The 19746-nt window shown below is 41.9% G+C and overlaps 1 protein-coding gene across 1 annotated transcript in view; it reads left to right on the forward strand.

The window, feature by feature from the left end:
• The first annotated feature begins 466 nt into the window (after positions 1-466).
• The window catches only part of DAAM1 (dishevelled associated activator of morphogenesis 1), a 191472-nt gene continuing 172192 nt past the window's right edge, over positions 467-19746 (forward strand). Inside the window, exon 1 of the mRNA XM_037740467.1 lies at positions 467-624. The gene's annotated coding sequence lies outside the window, so the exon portion shown is untranslated. The remainder of the gene's footprint in view (positions 625-19746) is intronic.

Genomic DNA, 19746 nt, shown 5'->3' on the forward strand with positions numbered 1-19746 from the left:
GAAAATTCGAGGACCATATTTAACCCAGAAACAAGTGAATCCTCCGAATTAGCTGCTGCTACTTGTGGGGAAGGCAGAAAGTCTTAATCGTCTCTTCCCAGCAGGGGCCAAGAAAGCCCAGTTAGTTAGAGCCTGGCCGGACTACGCGAGCCCCGGGCCCCTCCGGGCCCTCAGAGCCCGCGCGGGGCAGAGTAGAGGTCAAGTCAAGAGGCAAGACTGCAGGGCAGCCCTCCCACTCTCCCGTGCGGTCCACAGCTCGGCTTCAGAACGACCACCGTAACACTGCAAAGATGTAAGGCAGGGAGGGGGCGGGTCCTGAAGGGGGCGGAACAAGGGGCGGGGCAGAAGAGCCGAGGAGTGTTTTGGGAGGTGTAGTTCCACGAGTCCCGACAGCAAAGCTGTCCCGGCTCGGGTAGTAGATGGGGACAACAACTCCCAGGAGTCTGCGCGCCCGACCAGAGCGTCCATGCGCAGTGGGAGCCACTTTGTATCCTATCAGGCGAGGAGAGGGTGATGTCACCTGCGAGTTAGTAACCTACGAGCGGCTGTGTAGGAAACTGTTTAACCGGATCCCATTGTACCCAGAGTGCAGAGCCGCCTTTTCAGCATGCAGGGGCTGCTCAGGTAAGGGGGACGCGCCTCCTTGCTCGCCGCACTCATTCATTAAGTGGCACTGCTCAGTGGTGCGGGGGTGGGCGTGCTTCCGTGGGCCAGGCGCTGCGTTCGCGGCGCGCCCTCCCGCTGCCTCCCCGGAGCTCCCGAGCCAGTAGGTAAATATTAAACCCGTCCTTCAGGTTGGGTCTGGGTGGGAACGGGACCGAGACAGCCTTCGGCTGCTAAGCTGGGGGTGGGAAAATGGCTGCAGCGCAACGCAAACCGAGGCAGCAGGGAGGAAGACGCCCCCAAGGACGGGGGTCCCTCCCTCCTTTCTTTCTAAGGCGCCCGGCTGGCCGGGGAGCCGGCGGGGTACCACCCGCCCCTTTGCTGCAGGCTCCCCAGGGCTGGGGCCGCGGGTACTGCAGCGGCGGCCGGGAGCTCCCGGTCCGGCGGCTCCGAGAGGGGGATCCCCGAGGCAGGCTTGGTGGACGCGGCGGTGGCAACAGGGAAGGAGGGACTCGTGTACCCGTCCGCTTCCGAGCCGAGCCGCTGACACCCTCCCTATCAGCTCCATTCGAAAGGGACGGAATGCCTGTAATTCAGACCAAGTTGGAGCTAAATGTCTCAAAACAGAAGGGAAATCGGGCGTTGCGGAGGGAGAGCGAGGTGTTGGCTGCCGGGGAGGCTGCGCCGCCTGCGGACCCGGCCGTGAGGCGCCGCAGAGCGCTCCTGCGGCCAGTCCCTCTCGGGAGGGCGCATCTCAGTCCCCACGCTCCCTTGGCAGAGAGCACCTGGGATGGGGCGAAGCGCCTGCCCTGGAGCCCTGGGCCAGGAGGTGGTGGCGCGGGGGTGGAGTGTCGGATAATCTAATGATTAGGCTCGCTGTGGGGCAGGAGGGCTGGATAATCGAGTTTACCCAGCTGGTGCTGAAAGCTAACAGCTTGTGATCGGCTTGCCCTCTGACTGGAGACGTGCTCCAGGCCCAGATCTCTCAAAGTCCTGGATGTTCTTTTCCTTTCCCTAGTACCTTCATTTGTTCTTTTACTCGTTCATCAAACCCTGCTAAGATCTCAGGTTGTTCACGGACTGGCTTTGCGGAGTTCTCCTCTCGCCCCATAACATATTTAGTGATGCCTGAACTCCATTCCCCTCTCCTGCATCTCCACTTTCTGGAGAGCATCAAGAGCAAATGCCCCCCGTGACCGTTTTGCTCTCGTAGAGCTGGTAGTTTCTTGAGATTCGAGAAGGACCCAGTGAATTGAAGCGGACTTGCCGGCAAGATGAATCCCGTTGCCATGGCGACTCCTGCCTTCGGAATCTTAGCTGCTGCCACTGCTGTTTCGATTCAATGTGGCTCTGCGGGCAGCTGGGAGGGAGTGGCTAGTGGGTGTGGTCAAACGCTCGCCCCTGCCCAGCTGCTTTCTCCTCCTTGCCCCCTTCACAGCCCCAGGACTTTCCCCTTTTTCTCCTAGATAGCTTGGACAGAGTTCTAGACCCCTTTCCCTTCCCCGTGCCACACCTCGTCACTCCACCTCCTTCCCTAAAACTAATTGTTTGGCGCCTTTTTCCTGAGGCAAACTCTGAAAATTATAATTTGAAAAATCTGTTTCCTCTTTCGGGCAGCCACATGATTTCCCCAATAAGGTCATTTATTGTGTTTGAGGCAGCTTTATCTTGAAGGGTGCCCTCCCCTCTTCTGCATAAAAAGAGCTCTCAATTTGCTCTAGGTGCAGCTGATTGGAAGTGATTAGGGACAATTAATAACAGTTGGAAGTCATTGCAGTCCCTTGTGGTTTTCATAAGATCTAAAGCCAGCCTACAGGGTGCAGGTCCTTGAGGGCAAAGCATGCAGGGCCATAACTAGGAGCCTTGGATCTTACTCTGGCTCTGTCCTTCACTGGCTGCTCCAGGCTGGGGTTAACCCTTTTACTTCTGAAGACCTCAGTCTCCTCTTGGGTAATGTGGGGAAAGGGTATAGAGGGTTTCCTAAAGTTAATTCTAGGTGCAATAGCCTATGATTCTAAGATAGACTTGGTCATTGTCCTTCCCCCCCCCCCAAAGTAATCTGAAGTTAAGGATTTAAACGTAGCTTCTGATACTGTGCCATTGGGTAGTATCTCTGAGCCTTACTTGTATGGCAAAATAGCCTGGTTCTTCATGGCAACCCTTCAAAGTGGACAGGCAGCTGTGTTACTATTTGTAATACTGCTTATACCACCACTACTACTATTCCAGTATCTGGACTCTTCTAATTATACTTTAATATTATAAATAATTGTTTAGGTTTTGCCTTTTTATAGATTCCTAATGAATGCAGTTATTTGTAATTACATTAATTGTAATTGACTTACACAAATATTTTGTTTCCCCTCTGCTTGCATTTTATACCAATGTGAATTATCACAGATATTGCAATTATTGGGGCAAGTGTGTACATGAGAGTATATATGCACATATATCCATAGTCAGGTAAATGCTTGGGATTGCTGTATGTTTGGTGGTTGACACTTACCATCTTACATAGGTGGCTACATCCCCATGAGGAAACAGGATCAGAAGTTGTCACTTTTTATTTTATTTTTTTTCCTGGAACTTAAATGAAAATTTCCGGCTGGGCGTGGTGGCTAACGCCTGTAATCCCAGCACTTTGGGAGGCCAAGGCAGGCAGATTGCCTGAGCTCAGGAGTTCGAGACCAGCCTGGGCAACACAGTGAAACCCCATCTCTTATATTAAAATACAAAAAATTATCCGGATGTGGTGGTGTGCACCTGTAGTCCCAGCTACTCAGGAGGCTGAGGCAGGAGAATTGCAAGAACCCGGGAGGCGGAGGTTGCAGTGAGCTGAGATCGCACCATTGCATTCCAGCCTGGGTGACAGAGCGAGACTCCGTCTCAAAAAAAAAAAAGAAAAAATTTCCTTCATTCTTCTGCTTATCTACCCTACTAGATTATAAGCTCCTTGAGGGCAGGGTCTTTGTCTTGTCCTTTTCTATATCCCCAGCATTTAGAGCAGTTTGTTCATTTGTAGGTCTTTAATAAATATTTTTAAAATGAATATTAACTAGCAGAACTATGATTGGAGGTTCAAGGTCTGAATTCTTTCCACTGATAGCTCTGTCATCCATGGTAATATTCCCCTAAGCTTTCTGCCAAGCAGTTTCATTTAAGCATAAACCAAAACTTGCCTGGCTTAAAAGGCTTTCTGTGTATTTGAAATAGACAGGTGAATTTCCTAATTATTTACTTTTAGAATACATTCCCTCACATAGACTATTTCTTTCTAGTTACAATTTATTACCCCTGAACCAGGCATTTCTAGATTTCTCTCAGTTGCACTATATTTGGCCCAGATAATTTTCTCTGGAGGTGTCTGACAAGTGAATAGGGAGAGAGACCAGGACAAAGATACCTAGAAGCTTTTGCCAGGCCACCAGTGTCTCCCAGAAGAGCTGGGAGACAATAGTCTTCTCACCTGAGGCAGAGCCATTCTGTAAACAGATCAGTAGTCTCGGCTGGTTGATGTGAAAGAATTGTGAAAGAACATTTGCCTGATATTTGTAATATGTTACCATCCAGTAGTCGGGTGCTGTGGGTTTTCAGGAGCATAGTGAGGAGGTGTGATAATGAAGAGGGTGTTGGTGGGTCACATACTTGGGTGTTGCTTACAGGGGCTCAGTGAGTAGGTGCTAAGGAATTTGAATCCTGGCTTTCTTGTTTTGTGGAGATGTTCTGGGTGTTAAGGGGTGTGTGTGTGTGTGTGTGTGTGTGGTTTTATTTGAGCTACATTGTTTAAAAGGCTGCTTTTAGTGTTGGCACTACAGTGCTTAAAACAAATAAGGTGTTTACAAACAAACCAGTTCTGATTGAAAGTGTTTCATTTTGTAAATATTTGGGAAATGTCATAAAGAGAAACTTGAGGTCTTCTGTGAAAACACTTTAAAAGTTGCGGCTATTGGACCAGAGGAAACACGCTTTTCCAACAAAGCTTGGTATCACAGAGTGCCCTAGGTGTTTGGTTCAAGAAATAATCACAGAGTTTGTAATGGCTGTGGGGCCCTCCCTGGCTTCAAGCCATGCTCTGGTATTTCCAGTGTTAAGTCTATCCTTACATTGCTGGAAACCAAGCAAGATGTCCAAGTTGGGTTAGCAATCTTGTTTTCTCTCTAGAGGGGACACCAGTCAAATGAAAGTTCTATATTCTGTTGTGATTTTTTTCCTCTTTGGTTGAGGCATATGGTGACTTATTTTGGTATTACAATTTCTAACTTGTTAATAGAGGTAATCTTCTAAGTGAAGAGCTATCTTAAATACACACAGCATCTGTTGTAGTGGTTTCAAGACCTCAAAGTTTAGAGGAAACTGACTGCACAGGTACTATTTAAGAAACTGGTACTGAGAGCATTTTCTGTAGTTCTGTATGTGACTTGGGGGTAATGTCTGGTTGGCAGATCAGGCTAGGATAGATGATACCTCTCTTGAAAATGCATTCACTTAGCAAGTGTACTGTCTTTTATGTAGACTGTATTATTTAGAGTGGCTGAGGCTGCTGATAGAGACCAGCATTGAAGCATGAATCTGAAGTACATCCCCCTTCCCTGAGCTGTCCCCTTTTTGTACTCCCACTGAAACGGACAGATGAACATGAGATTCAGGTCGATTTTGGTGACCTACATTTCACTGAAGCAGACTCTTTTTTTTTTTTTTTTTTTTGCAGAAAGAATAGGTTACCTTTTAATTTTCTAGTATCCTTTCCACTGTTCTAGGAGCAGGGGAGAACCGAGCATTTCAGGGAGAGTTTGCATTCATCGTACACAAGTTTGCATTCATAGAACATGTGTCTAAAAACGAACTGAATGTTAAGTCCTAGAAGCACAGCAAGCATACAGAGCCTTCCCCATCATTAATCTGGTGTTACCAAATACACCCTCAGCTTTGGTGAGCCTGTTTTCCCTCATTGGTGTTTAAGCGTTCTTGGTTTTTACTGCCTCTGTGACTTTCTGCAGTAATGGCTGTCCACCTCTGGAATGTATATCCCTCTGAGTGTCTATTCTCTTGTGCTTTCATATCTAGCTCAGGTGCCACAGCTTCCGGGAAACCTTCCTTGCCTGTCCCTCAGCTTTCACCCCAGCTTCCTCCCTAGAGCACTTAGCCTGACCATACAATACTTAAACAGTCAAGTATACTGATAGTGTATGTGAGGTGCCTACCTCATGCCAAGCCCTTTCCAATGCTTTCCATGGGCTACGTCATTGACTCCACACAATTATACAAGAGAGGTACTTTTATTGCCATGTTTTAGATGAGGAAACTGAGGCATGGAGAAGTTAAAGAACTTGCCTCGCTCAGGCCACACAGCCTGTAAGTGGCAGACCAGGCTAGGGACCCAAGCAGCCTAGTTCTTTATACATCTGCTGTTGCCTGGCTTCTGACTTTACTGCAACTCTGCAACTCGAGTTGGGGGAATCAGCTTCCTTTGTGTCTCTTAATTCTCTGACAGTGCTGGGTCAGTATGTCCTGGGCTAATCGAGAGTAAAGTGAAGTCTTCACGTCATGGGTTCTGATTTTCTAGGACAGAAAATGTTGGGTGAGATTAAAAATGTTGCTTTTGTGTATTTAAATGATACAACTAATGATACAACTTTGGAGCTCTCTTTTGCTGTGTGAACAACAGAGAAATTATTTGAAAAAGGAAATGCTCTATATTACAGCTCTAAATCTATTTGGAGCCTGTCCAGCATTAGACCCTATTTGTAAAGTGAGACAACTTTTCACTAGGTTGAATCCCTCTTCTGATAAAAGATCTTCTCACCCAGAACAGGGCCGCAGAAGCCTGCATTGAAAGTTAAGAGGGCCTGTAATTTCTCAGCTTCCCTCTTCCCTATAGTCTTTTAACATAAATTGTGAAAGCTCTTTTGAAAAGAAAATAATGAACACTTGAGCAGTAGTCAAGCATGTAATCTAATATTGGATAGCCTTAGATATTAAAATAAACATTTTCGCCCCTCCTCAGAAGAGAGACTTTTATTTATTTTTACAGTGGAGCAAATTTGGTACAAAATAAACAATTACAATTCTTTTAAACCATAGCGATAGTTGTGAATTAAATGGGGAAAACTTGGGAAGCAAGTTCAATTTCCAGTGCAGTTGGTGTGATTTCCTGACTTACAATAGATCTTTTCCTTTTGGCTTAAAACTAGATATTGTGCCACTTAGACAATATTTAATGAAGACAATTGACTAAAACACAAGGAAATAATAGGAAAGCTGTGCCTTAACGGCATATTGCCAGGAAGGGAAACATGGAAACAAAAGGCTTGTTAGCCATTAGGCTACACAATCATAACATTTATTGAACAGACATTGACTTCAGAAGCTTTTTTTTTCTTAATCATTCATCTTGTTATACGTTCTAAGTATGTCATTCACCTTTAGTAATAACCGGAGCTCATTCTGTTCTATAAATTACACCAGAATTCGAGTTTTAAGGCTACCTGTATTTCTGCTGGCACACAATTAAGGTCACCTATTAAACTGGTCTTTGTCCTTTTTATGTCTAAAAAAAATACCTGCAGTGTGACTGGAAAACATTGCCCATCTGATAGACTTCCTGAATTTAGGCTTACAAGAGTAGATAGCCCAGATCCTAGCTTTGGGCATTGTTGGAGTAATACAGATGCCCATCTTTTATTTTCTGAGATGGGTTCTTATATTCTGGCTTGTTGGCTAAGCTCAGTTTGTTAGTGACGCACAAACCAGGTCAAGGGCATGGGTTAGCTTGGCCTTGTTTTGGAGCCACAACTGCACCTATAATTCTAGTCGGAGTTTTTTCTGCTTCCTTTTTGTTTTAATCAATCATGTTCTTGGGGACTATACTGTACATTGTGGATATATCAGTGCACAGCTATCACTACTAGGGGCAAAAAAGAGGTGCCGTGTTTTAAAGCGAATTGGTAGGGAAACCCTGTAAGTGAGAGGCAAGACTGCCAGCAGCTTGCTAAGGAACCGTATGCCTCTGACAGTTGTCCTCCTGTGAAGATTAGGTCGGGACTCTAGCAGCTTCCAAAAAGTTTGCCAAAGTCAATGGCCTTGGTCTTTTTCCTTTCTTGGCAGAATGACAGATGTCATCAATGTGTGTTTGGGTGTGCTACTTCTGGGCTTACTCTTCTATAAAGTTATTCATATTTGTACCCTAGAAGAAGAGTGAAGGATGGTGATTAACATCATTCACCAGATGAGACAGAGTGTTCATATGTGCCTAAGCTTAAATTTTTATTAGTTTCGTAGAGAGTCGGTAAAATCAAGCAGTGAAATGTCTAGACACAAGTTAAGTTAGAACCTGCAGTTCTGTAACAAGAGATTTAGACCAGGGACCCTTCTAAATCCCCAAAATTTATTAGAAAACTAATTGTAAGAAATGAAACAGACAGCTTAAACTATTTGAAGAACCTTGTTGTAGTCTCTTTAAGTTGGTGAAATTGTAAATATGGAAAATGTCATACATTTCTGTTGAAGGCAACCCATTTAGAATTATTTTTTTCAAATGCAGCTATAGTTAACCCAGTATTAGTGACTGTTATTTGATTTAGGCTGAGGGTGGGAAAAGAAGCAACAATATAATTTCTGTTTGGTTTCCCCATCCTTTTTGTGTGGCAATCATTTCTGCGTTAGAGGTACTTCGCTGAACACTCAGTCGGTAATGTGAACTAAAAGTCAAAGGACATGCAATAAATAAATGCTGGCATTAAAGCCAATGGCTGAGACTGCCGGCACCATGTTCTCAGAAGGTTAAATGAACAGGCCTGCTATTATATTTTTGTATTTTTAAAGTCAAGAATAGAGATTGAACTGGAAATACTCTATGACCCATTTAGGGCTTGAGATTCTGTGAGTAGGTAACACTTCCAACTATAGAAGTTCTAGGAACTGCGGCAGGAAACTGCCTTGCCTATGATATTTTCTGCTAAGGGCTGGTTAAATTTTTTTTTTTTTTAAGGTATATAGTTTTACATTTAACCCAATTTCTTTTCAGACTGTGACTGAAGTTATGTTTCTTTCACACCTAACCTTTTCCTTCTATACTCCCTGCATTGCAATTTGACAGTTCTGCTCTTGTGGCCCCTCTGTGGGCAGGGTGAGAAGGCTGTTCCCAGTCTGCCAAGTTTCATATCCTGGGAGCCCCATCACTGACCTTAAGAAAAGCATGTCTTCCCCCCTTAACCTTCTAACTTAGAATAGTGAGGCAGCCAGGAGAGGACAGCTTACATTGTAAATCTCCCATGCTCAGATTGTTTTTCTCATGTTGAGGGAAGTAGGTAGAGGGGAGGACAGAGGGAGTTACTGGGTTTCACTTATCATTTGTTTCCCTCTGGATGGCCTTTGTTTATGCTGTCTCTTCAGGCCAGGAATTCCTCCAACAGAAAGCATTTGTACACTCGGGGATATTCATATCAGGGCTTCCTCCTTCTTGCTTTTCCATTTGCTGATTTGCCTTTCTTCTCTACAGCCGGATCTGGAAGGAGGGGTGGAGATAATTAACCTGCTTTTATGCTTCCGTTAGGGTATAAAGAGATTTTAAAACAGTGATGTGGGACAAATATGTGGATGACTTTTCTAATGAGGAAGGAGGATAATGTGGAGTAACTGTAGATTTAATTTACATGTAACTTCTGTTTGATAGAGAGTTTAATCACGTTTGACACCTTGAATGAAATCTCTTCACCTGTCACTTGGTGCTTTGCAATTGTACAGAGGGAAAAGACACACTGATTTTAGGTTCAGTTTGGGTAATCTTGGCAATTCCTTTAAACTTTCTGGGCTTCTCTTCTCATTTCACTGTGTATTCACATAGAAAAAGCTATCTTCTGGATAAAACTTCTACATTTTTGGGAAGACAGTATCCTCTTAAAATAACGACCTCACTTATGTGGCATTGTATAATCATCAAAGTAATATCCATTGAGTTTCCCTAAAATGGAGACCAGTGAGGAGGGAGAACTTTGATTTTTTTGCCTCCAGTTTTCAATCTTGGCCGCCCCTGCCTTGACACAGTGTCCTGAGATCTTGTTCTTGGCTGGAGCGAACGCCCCACAGTCTGATCCCCGGTCTCTTCTCAACTGCACAGCTTAGGAGTTCTGTAGGATATAAGGGATGAAACTCGACAGGGTCTTTTGGTGATCATACAGTTCTGTTTAAATTGATCATCACTTTATTTTTTTAGTTTTTACTTAATTCTTTTTTTCTTTTTTAAAATTTGACGTGACGTCATGAACTCCTGGCCTCAAGCAATCCTCCAGCCTCAGCCTCCCAAGTTGCTGGGATTACAGGCGTGTGCAGCTGTGCCCAGCTGATCATTTTAAACTGGAGTCTGACCACCAGGGGTCCACAGAGTGAATGTAGCCAGCTGTCCACATTTTGCTTGGCCAGCACAGTATTATTTTTAAAAAGGAATATTTTAGTGAGCATTTGTGTTCTGATTTGTCACAGACCTTACCACACCCTAGTGCCTGATGCACAGCCACTTAGTTTATGTGATATTTATCACCTTGGCCCTTGAAGGCATGAGTTTGTGATTACTATCTTCAACTAAATTAAATTGGGATGAATGTCTCTTCAAAGGTTCATCTAGCAGTGGGCTGGCCGATGACCCATTTTTGTACTCTAACCCAGGGTTTCCCAACGTCAGCACTCTTGAAATTTGAAACTGGATAATTATTTGTTGTGAGGGGGATTGTGCTGTGCACTGTAGGACGTTTAATAGCATCCCTGGCCTCTACGCACTAGATGCCAGTAACATCCCCTCCTCCAGTTGTGACAACCCAAAATGTGTCCAGACATTGCCAAATGTCCCCTGGGGGCAAAATCACCCGTGGTTGAGAGCCATTTGACAGATTTTTGGATGGCCTGAAGACTTTAATCGTTGAACCAAGCCTGGATATTTAGGGATAAATTGGAATTCATCTGGGAAACTGAGCCACCCTGCTGCTTTTATTTATTTGGGCAGTTGGTTAGAGCAAAGTAAAGGTCAGTGGATTAGACCCTTTAGAGTCACTTCTCCATTATTCCATGACCACAGCCTGGGAGGTCAGCCACATTTTAAGGATGTGTCCTTGGTCACAACAGGAGACTGTGAGACATTGATGCTGGGTCAGTGTAAGCCCAGCAGAGCTAGTAGGTAAACAGCTTTGAAGCCCATGGCCTGTGTTGGTAGGTCAGTGATGTTGTCTGTGGGTAAGGAGGATGAAGCTTTGGGGAAAGGGAAGGCCAACTCTGTCATTATTGTCAAAGGCCAAAATGCTTTAGAAAAAATGCCTTAAGCCTTTAAAAGTGACAGCTTATCTCAAATCAGCAGTGTGGGAAGTGCTCTGAAAAGGATTAGCGCAGTGATGTTCCATTTTTTATTTCTCTCTCAAGAATGTTTTTTAAACTTGACTCTAAAGCTTGGGCTTTGGCAACACTGAAACTTGCCTTGCCTTTCAGAAAAAAACGTTGGTAAGATTTTCAGGGTACAAAATGAAAATGTTATAAGGTTTTAAAAACCAACCCAAGTTCCCTTCTTGAGCAACTAATGCAAAGATAATGCTTAGGGAAGCATATATTTTCATATAAAATGTAAAACAATTTTATATTTCATATAAAATGTAAAAGAACATTCCTTTGCAGAGCGATTGGTGGGACTTCTCAGGGTATCCACGCCTCTTCTGCTCTGTCTGGTCTTGTAGTCCTCTGTCCTGGATACGCATCAGAATGTTCACAGTGGATTTTAAAAAAGAGATGCTTAGAGATTCCAACTCAATAGATGTGGAGTTGGGGTCCATTCTACAGGATTCTTAAAGATCCCCAGGTAATTCTCACATTCAACAAAAATAGGAACATAGGTGAGAAAAGTGAAAGATCTTGTGTTCAGGAAATGTAGCTACAGTTGCAGATGTGTGCTGGGTCGGCTGCCCACCTGGTTAAGTGCACAGCTATGTTCTTAAAAATTTTATGTCTGACTGGGCATGGTGGCTCACACTTGTAATCCCAGCACCTTAGGAGGCTGAGGTGGGTGGACCACCTGAGGTTAGGAGTTTGAGATCAGCCTGGCCAACATGGTGAAACCCTGTCTCCATTCAAAATTAGCTGGGTGTGGTGGCGGGTGCCTGTCATCGCAGCTACTGGTGAGGCTGAGGCAGGAGAATTCGCTGAAGCAGGAGAACCAGGAGGTGGGGTTGCAGTGAGGCAAGATAGTGCGCCTGTACTCCAGCCTGGGTGACAGAGCAAGACTGCATCTCAAAAAAAAAAAATAAATAAAATAAAAAAATAGCTGGATGTGGTGGTGCACATCTGTAGTCCCAGCTACTTGGGACGCTAAGCCAGGAAAATCTCTTGAACCCAGGAGGTGGAGGTTGCAGTGAGCCAAGATGGTGCCACTGCACTCTAGCCTGGGCAATGGTGCGAGATTCCATCTAAAAAAAAAAAAAAAAAAATCATGTACATTTTGATGTGACTTTATAAAAGTTTTCTTAGAATTTTGTATTTGTGATAAAGAAAGGTCTTTTACCTGTCATACAGTGTGTACTACCTAATACACTGAACCTAATGCTTCTACTAATATTGAAACTATTATATTTTGACAGGTTTAACTGAAAAACCTCTAAATCTATAGATGAATCAATTTACATTTCAATCTACTGTGTAAAAGAAGGAAACAAACTACCCATTCACAGATAGTCAATTCCATGAGCATCCTTGAGATAAAAATTAAGCGGCAGAATAGTAGTAAATGCTCTTCTTCGAATTCCTTCTAGAGAAGGATCTAAAATAATCTAGAAAGGATCTAGGTTCTTTCACAGCTACCTCTGTGAGCTTCCTGTGAGACCTCCTCTGGCTTCATAGACGTGGGCAGGTCTGTTGCAAGTTTCCCTCCTTAGCCTGTTCCATGTTGCCAGCACTACATCTCATGGAGGACCTTGTTGGGAGAGCAAATAAAATGGCTTGGGAAAAAACATTCAGACGGAATTTCAGATCCAGGTTTCTAGCAAGCATAGCAGAAGCAAGGAAAATGACTGATTTTTTGGGAAAATATACTGGGCATTTTATGGACTATTCCATCAACCATGGAAACAACACTTTAAAACATCATCCATTTGTTCATTTGCTGTGTAAAAAATGTTTTTAGTGTTGAGCATTTTAGAATGCTGCTTTACGTTCTTAGAGAAATACCCAATTTTTTCCTTGTTTTACTTATATAAAGCTCAGATCATCCTCTGTCTTCAGCTTCTGAAACAAACAGATCACCTGTGCAATAGGTGAAGAGTTTCCCCAATGAAATGCTCTTTGCTTTCCCTGGAAAGTGCTTTCATATTTTGCTTATTTGGAGCTTGTTCATTTTTTCAAAGGAGTGTTTACAACATCAGTTATAGGAAGCTCTACAATCACAAATCAGTTTTTAAGATATTTGTTATGCCTATGGTCAAATCTTATTATACTTTAAGTTCTGGGGTGCATGTGCAGAATGTGCAGGTTTGTTACATAGGTATACATGTGCCATGGTGGTTTGCTGCATCCATCACCCCATCATCTACATTAGATATTTCTCCTAATGCTATCCCTCCCCTAGCCACCCTCTCCCCTGACAGACCCCAGTGTGTGGTGTTCCCCTCTCTGTGTCCACCTATGGTCAAATCTTTTACCTCCAGTTCTTTTGTTTCCTAAATATTGATTTTCAATCTTGAATGGCCATGGTTTTCTACTGTGAGGGAAATGTGTTAGCATAACATAGTGTTGAAGAAAGAAGGACAGTTAAAGACAGCATGAGCTTTCTTTTGGAGATGATGAAGATGTTCTAAAAGTAGTGGTAATAGTGACACATTTGTGAATCTCCTAAAACCCACCAAATTGTACACTGTATATGAATGAATTTTATGGTGTGCAAACTATATCTAAAAGCTATTATTAAAAAAACATTTAAAAGAATCAGACTAAGTAGAATCTGAGACAGATTTTTAGGCCTTAGGGATAATATTACTTTCCCATTTGTTGTCTTCATTTACATCTCAGTTTTTCCTCTAAATAAACAGATGTATGACATGCACAAAGGATAGTTGTTGCAATTCCTTAATGATATGGACCATTTGAGATATAAGAATCTTCGTTATAAAGAAAGTTTTGTTGTAGTGGAATCTGGTGCATGTTTTTCTCATACATCCTAATCATGAGCTAGGGCATTAGAGGATAAAAAGCTTTATTCTATTTTATACCTGCTGTGATGAGAAGCTAAGATTTTGGTGATGCATTTGGCTTGGTCACACTTTGCTTTAAATATGTTCATTTGATTATTCTGCAGCATGTTTTTGCTGCAGAAATCTTCATATTGTAAAAAGCATTCAAGTATGAACTCTTGCCTGTAAAACTAACTGTGTTAGATAAGAAGTATTTCATTTAACAGGGATTATGTAGCTCAAGGTTTCTCAAATTTGGATTCATGATCCTCTGTGACACACTGTATTAAAAGTTAAATTGCCAAATGTTTAGGTATTCACGTGGTGTTGATGGGATCATAAACCCATGTGCAAAGGTAGCCTTGAGATACTGTGGGATTAATTGGTTATCAAATGCTTATGAAGGTGTATTAGTTTTACTACTGCATAATAAATTACCACAAACTTAGTGGCTTAGTAGTCTGCACGTGCTGTGGCTAGATTCTCTGCCCAGGGTCTTAGCAGGCAAAAATTCAGGTGTCAGCCAACATGTTGTAGTGTTCAGCTGGGGCTCAGGGGCTTCTTCCAAGCTCATGAATTGTTGGCAGAATTTATTTTCTGTGACTGTAGGACTCAGGACCACTAGCTGTGGGCCAGGGACTGCTTTTAGCTTCTAGAGGCCACCCACATTCCATTCTACATGGCCCACATTGGCAGTTCACAGTGTGGATGTTTGTTTTCTTCCATGCCAGCTGGAGACCATCTCTCCGAATTTTTTCTTCCTGCAGTCAGCTGGCTGATATTAAAGGGCTCACCTGATTAGGCCAAACCCACCCAAGGTAATCTCCTTTTGACCATATAATGAAACATAATCATGAGAGTAATATCTCATAATACTCATTGATTCAACATTTAAAGGGGGGAAAGGAATTATATGAGGGCAAAGGTAATGGGGTATCATCTAAAGTTCTGCCTGTCATATCAGGTAACATCAGGTAACATACATTATGCCATTTTACTCTTGATGATTATTAAAATGAAAATACAAAATCCAAAAATCATCAGAACGGGGCCAGCGTGGTGGCTCATGCCGGTTAATTTCAGCACTTTGGGAGGCTGAGGCAGGCGGATCACTTGAGGTCAGGAGTTCGAGACCAGCCTGGCCAACATGGTGACAACTTAGCTCTTAAAATAAATAAATAAAAATCATCAGAATGAATGGCAAATCTCAAATATGCTTCACGACCCCCCTTCCTAAAATGTCCCCCCCCATCAGATTTACTGCTTCCTGTTGCTACTATGTTTGTTTTATGTGGAGTAAAAATGAAGATTTTGAAAACTTTTTATTATTGAACATTTCCTGTACATATACATGGAGAAACTAATATAAGTAGTATGAGAATCCACTGTGTATCCACAGCTTCATCAGTTATCATTTTATAAGTAAATTTTTATTTCTATCCTCAACCACTTTCTCTCAACTCTGGGATTATTTTAAAGCAAGTTCCAGACATTATATGATATCATGTGAAAATATTTTAGTATATTACATTATATCTCCAAAAAAAACCCCAAGACTCTTTAAAAACATAACTAAAAGGCCTATTGTCGTTGCTAAAATAATAGTTTTAAAAATCATGAAACGTCTATTCAGTTTTAAAATTTCATCTTTTAAAAAGTTTGTTCAGCTCAGGATTCAAATAAGATTTGCTATATAGTAGTTTTTTGTGTATCCCTTAAGCCTCTCTAAATCTGTAATGCTTTTCCTTGCAACTTGTTTGTAAAAAAAAAAAAAAAAACCCAAAAAACTGTTATTTTTGTCCCATAGAGTTTTCTACAGTCTGGAACTCTTGGTATAGCATGTTTTTCTGTTTCCTCTAGTTCCTGTAAATTGGTTAAAATGAAAATAATTGATGTCTTATACTATCTGGTCACTAGAGGTAGAAAAACTATATGATAAACTGTGTATTGGCACAATTTACTAGGTCCATGTACATGGAGATATTTCAAGAAGCATATACATTTAGGAGTAAAGCAAACGTCAGGTTTTCCAGATTTCTGTTGTTGAGAACAGTTCAAGATTTTATATACCTACAGTGTATGAATTAGTTAAATTTAAATTCTTACAGAAAATAGATAACATATAAATATATAAAGTGATGTTTGGATTTGCCGACATCTTTGACCACAGTGTTTTTGTTGAATCAGGTTTTACCTTCTTTAAAAGGAAAAAATATTCTTAAAGGAGAGAGACATTTCAGTTCTGAGTTTTGGAAAAAGACCAGATTTTAAAAATTTAAGTCATGAAATGGTAGTTTTTTTTACAGTGAGTCTTTGCTAGTTATTTCATATCTGTAGGCTCTCCAAAGACATGTCTTTTGTCCTTGAAGACATTATATACTATATTAAAATCTTTACCATTGGAATATTCTGTTTTTAAAAATGCAATACTTTAAGAGAATAATTTTATATGGTTGTTACTAAGAGAAAATAGAAGAAGTTATCTAACATAAACTTCATTTTGTAGGAAAAGATAGCCTTGGGATGAGATAAATAAGAACACAGTAAGTTAAAAGAGTGGATGGCCAACTTTTTCTGTAAAGGGCCAGGTGGTTAGTTAGTTAGTTTTTTGTTTTGAGACAGGGTCCAGTGCAGACCTCCCTGAGCTCAGGTGATCCTCCCACCTAAGCCTCCTGCATAGCTGGGACTACTATGCCCACCTAAATTTTGAAAATTTTTCATAAAGACGAGGATCTCACTACGTTGTCCAGGCTGGTCTTGAACTCCTGGGCTCAAGAAATTCTCCCACCATGACCTCCTAAAGTGCTGGGATTATAGGCATGAGCTGCTGCACCTGTCCCCCAAAATGTTCTGAACTACGTGCAAGTGGAGAACCTGAAGAGATTTTTCCTTAACCTCTCTTGATACATGTAAGATTATGTAATTCACTTGATCTTTCAGGGGCTCAGGTATTTTTTGTTTTTGCTTTTTTGAGTTGGAGTCTCTCTCTGCTGCCCAGGGTGGAGTGCAGTGGGGAGATCTTGACTCACTGCAACCTTCACCTCCTGGGTTCAAGTGATTCTCCCGCCTCAGCCTCCTGAGTAACTGGGACTACAGGCACGTGCCACCACACCCAGGTAATTTTTTGTATTTTTGGTAGACAAAGGGTTTTACCATATTAACCAGGATGTTCTTGATATCCTGACCTCACAGTCCGCCTGCCTTGGCCTCCTAAAGTGCTGGGATTACAGGCATGAGCCACTGTGCCCAGCCAGGTATTTAATCTATAAAATAAGATACACTTATTCTACTCTTATTTCAGTATTTAAAATTAATTGGAAAAAAGAGTAGAGCTCCTAGAATGCAGGGTGTTAACAGTAGAAACTCATTAGGATCAAACTACTTTGAGGAGAAAAGCAGTAAGAAATATTGGAAATCAAGCCTACTTTTCTGAAGTTTTTTTTTTTTTTGAGATGGACTTTCACTGTTGTTACTCAGGCTGGAGTGCAATGGCCCGATCTTGGCTCACTGCAACCTCCGCCTCCTGGGTTCAGGCAATTCTCCTGCCTCAGCCTCCTGAATAGCTGGGATTACAGGCACGCGCCACCATGCCCAGCTAATGTTTTGTATTTTTAGTAGAGACGGGGTTTCACCATGTTGACCAGGATGGTCTCGATCTCTTGACCTCGTGATCCACCCGCCTCGGCTTCCCAAAGTGCTGGGATTACAGGCTTGAGCCACCGTGCCCGGCAAAGTTTTAACAAATGTTTGTATTATTTTCGGCTACTTTTAGCAAAAAATAATAAAGTTCAGGAGTTAAAGTGGAGCCTTGACTGGGTTTCTTTTGTTGAATTAGTAGAGCTTATTTATCATAGCTTACATTTGTTTTAAAACCTATTTTGATGAATTATTTCTCTTTCATTTTAATTAGCGTTGTGGCCTATATCTATTTGTAGATAGTTGATCTGTTTGTAGATAGTTTGTGATATCTATTTGTAGATAGCTTATCTATTTGTAGATAGTTGATGCTAAATAAGACTCTCAAAATGATAAACACATGCCAACAATTTTAATTCATGAATGAGGGAACCAGTAAGATGTTAAGGCTCATTCACAGGAGATTTGAAGAACAGATATCTATGTATCTGTCTACCAATCTGTTGTCTATCCACAATCAGAAATACTGAAATAAATTTGCTAGTGTATACAACACTGTTTAATATTTTCAAGGGCCGTGAAATGTAATGTTTGTTTATCTTTTCTATAGGCATGTAAGGCAATTGTATCACTACCAGACAAAATTCATTTGTTTTGCTATGGACAAGAAGCATTACATTACTGTGTGTTTTTTTTTTTTTTTGCAAGTTAGTTTCTGCCTCTGCAGAGCTGTGAGAGAGTCTGGTCCATCAGGTTCTCAAACTTTTTGATTTCAGGACCCTTTGACCCTATTAAAAGTTGAAGATCCCAAAGAGATTTTACTGGGTAATGTATTTATCATGTTAGAAATTAGAATTAAGCTTTACAATTATTCATCATTTTATTTAAAACATATTAATAATGAAACCTATTTCATGTTATGTGAATGATGACTTCATCATGGGTATTAAGGCTGTTCAAAAATTCTACTCTATAGTTGTTGAGAGAATAAGAGTGAAAATGACAATATCCTAGTGTTATAATGAAATCAGTTTTGAACTCACAAACACTCTAAAAAGTCCTCTGACTCTCCAGGACTCCTCAGATCATACTTTGAGAACCACTGGCCTAATTACAAACAATGAAGCAAAGATCATCCCTGGAGGTCCTCTTAGACCACAAATAGCACTCTATTGAGAGGATACCCAGTAATCTCTTTTGCGTACTTCTAAGTCGTGGGTTTTTTCCTGACAGTAGTCCCTTCTCCGAGAAATGTTGCCCTGTCCAGCATGGGGAATTTTCAAGGCCATTCTGAAACTATTAAGTTAGAAACGTATTTTTTGGCTATAGTATTAATTTAGGTTCACTGTGGGAGAAACCAAAACATAGAAAAATCCATAGAAATAGAGAAAAAGCTTATGAAGTCTAAAAAAATGCATTTGATTATACATTACCTGTGCTCTTTTGCATTCTTCCCCCAATTAAATGTTGTCATAAGCATTTTTCATGTAATTAAAACTCTTAATAAAATTCTTAGATGGCTGCATTTATTTTCATTTCATACATGGTACTAAGAAATAAAAATAAAATCTAAGCCTTCTAACTGACCGAACAGACACCCCGTTGGCCCAGGGGACCCCCAGAGAAACCTGAAAAATTGAATTCCTGGTCATGATGGAATGGGAGATTTGACACACCTCAGTATGCCCCTTCCTTATGACTCTTTAACCAACATTCCTTCCTAAAGAGCAAGCAGAAACCAACTCTAGAAAACAAGAAACGAATGACTCATAACTTCATAGCCTTCAGCCAATCACCTGAGGCCATGGCTGGACTCCCCATCTTTGCAGTTTCAACGTGGTGCTCACCAGTTTTAGGATGCATCTTTTCCTAGAAACTGACCACCATCTTCAGGCAGGTTTTGGCCAACTCTTCCAGGAGGTCCAGTGAGGGTTTTTCATGTCCTCTGCTTCACCTTTTGACGTCAGAGGGCCAAAAACTCCATCTTCAGATCATGCTAATGCTACCGTTTTTTGAACACATGATCCATGAATAGGTATCCATGTATCACCATTGTTTGAATGTTTGTCTCCTCCAGATCTCATGTTGAAAAGTAATCACCGGCCGGGCGCGGTGGCTCACGCCTGTAATCCCAGCACTTTGGGAGGCCGAGGCGGGTGGATCACGAGGTCAAGAGATCGAGACCATCCTGGTCAACATAGTGAAACCCCGTCTCTACTAAAAATACAAAAAATCAGCTGGGCATGGTGGTGCGTGCCTGTAATCCCAGCTACTCAGGAGGCTGAGGCAGGAGAATTGCCTGAACCCAGGAGGC

This window comes from Cebus imitator, unplaced genomic scaffold (genome assembly GCF_001604975.1).
Source record: "Cebus imitator isolate Cc_AM_T3 unplaced genomic scaffold, Cebus_imitator-1.0 Scaffold83, whole genome shotgun sequence".
NCBI lineage: Eukaryota > Metazoa > Chordata > Mammalia > Primates > Cebidae > Cebus > Cebus imitator.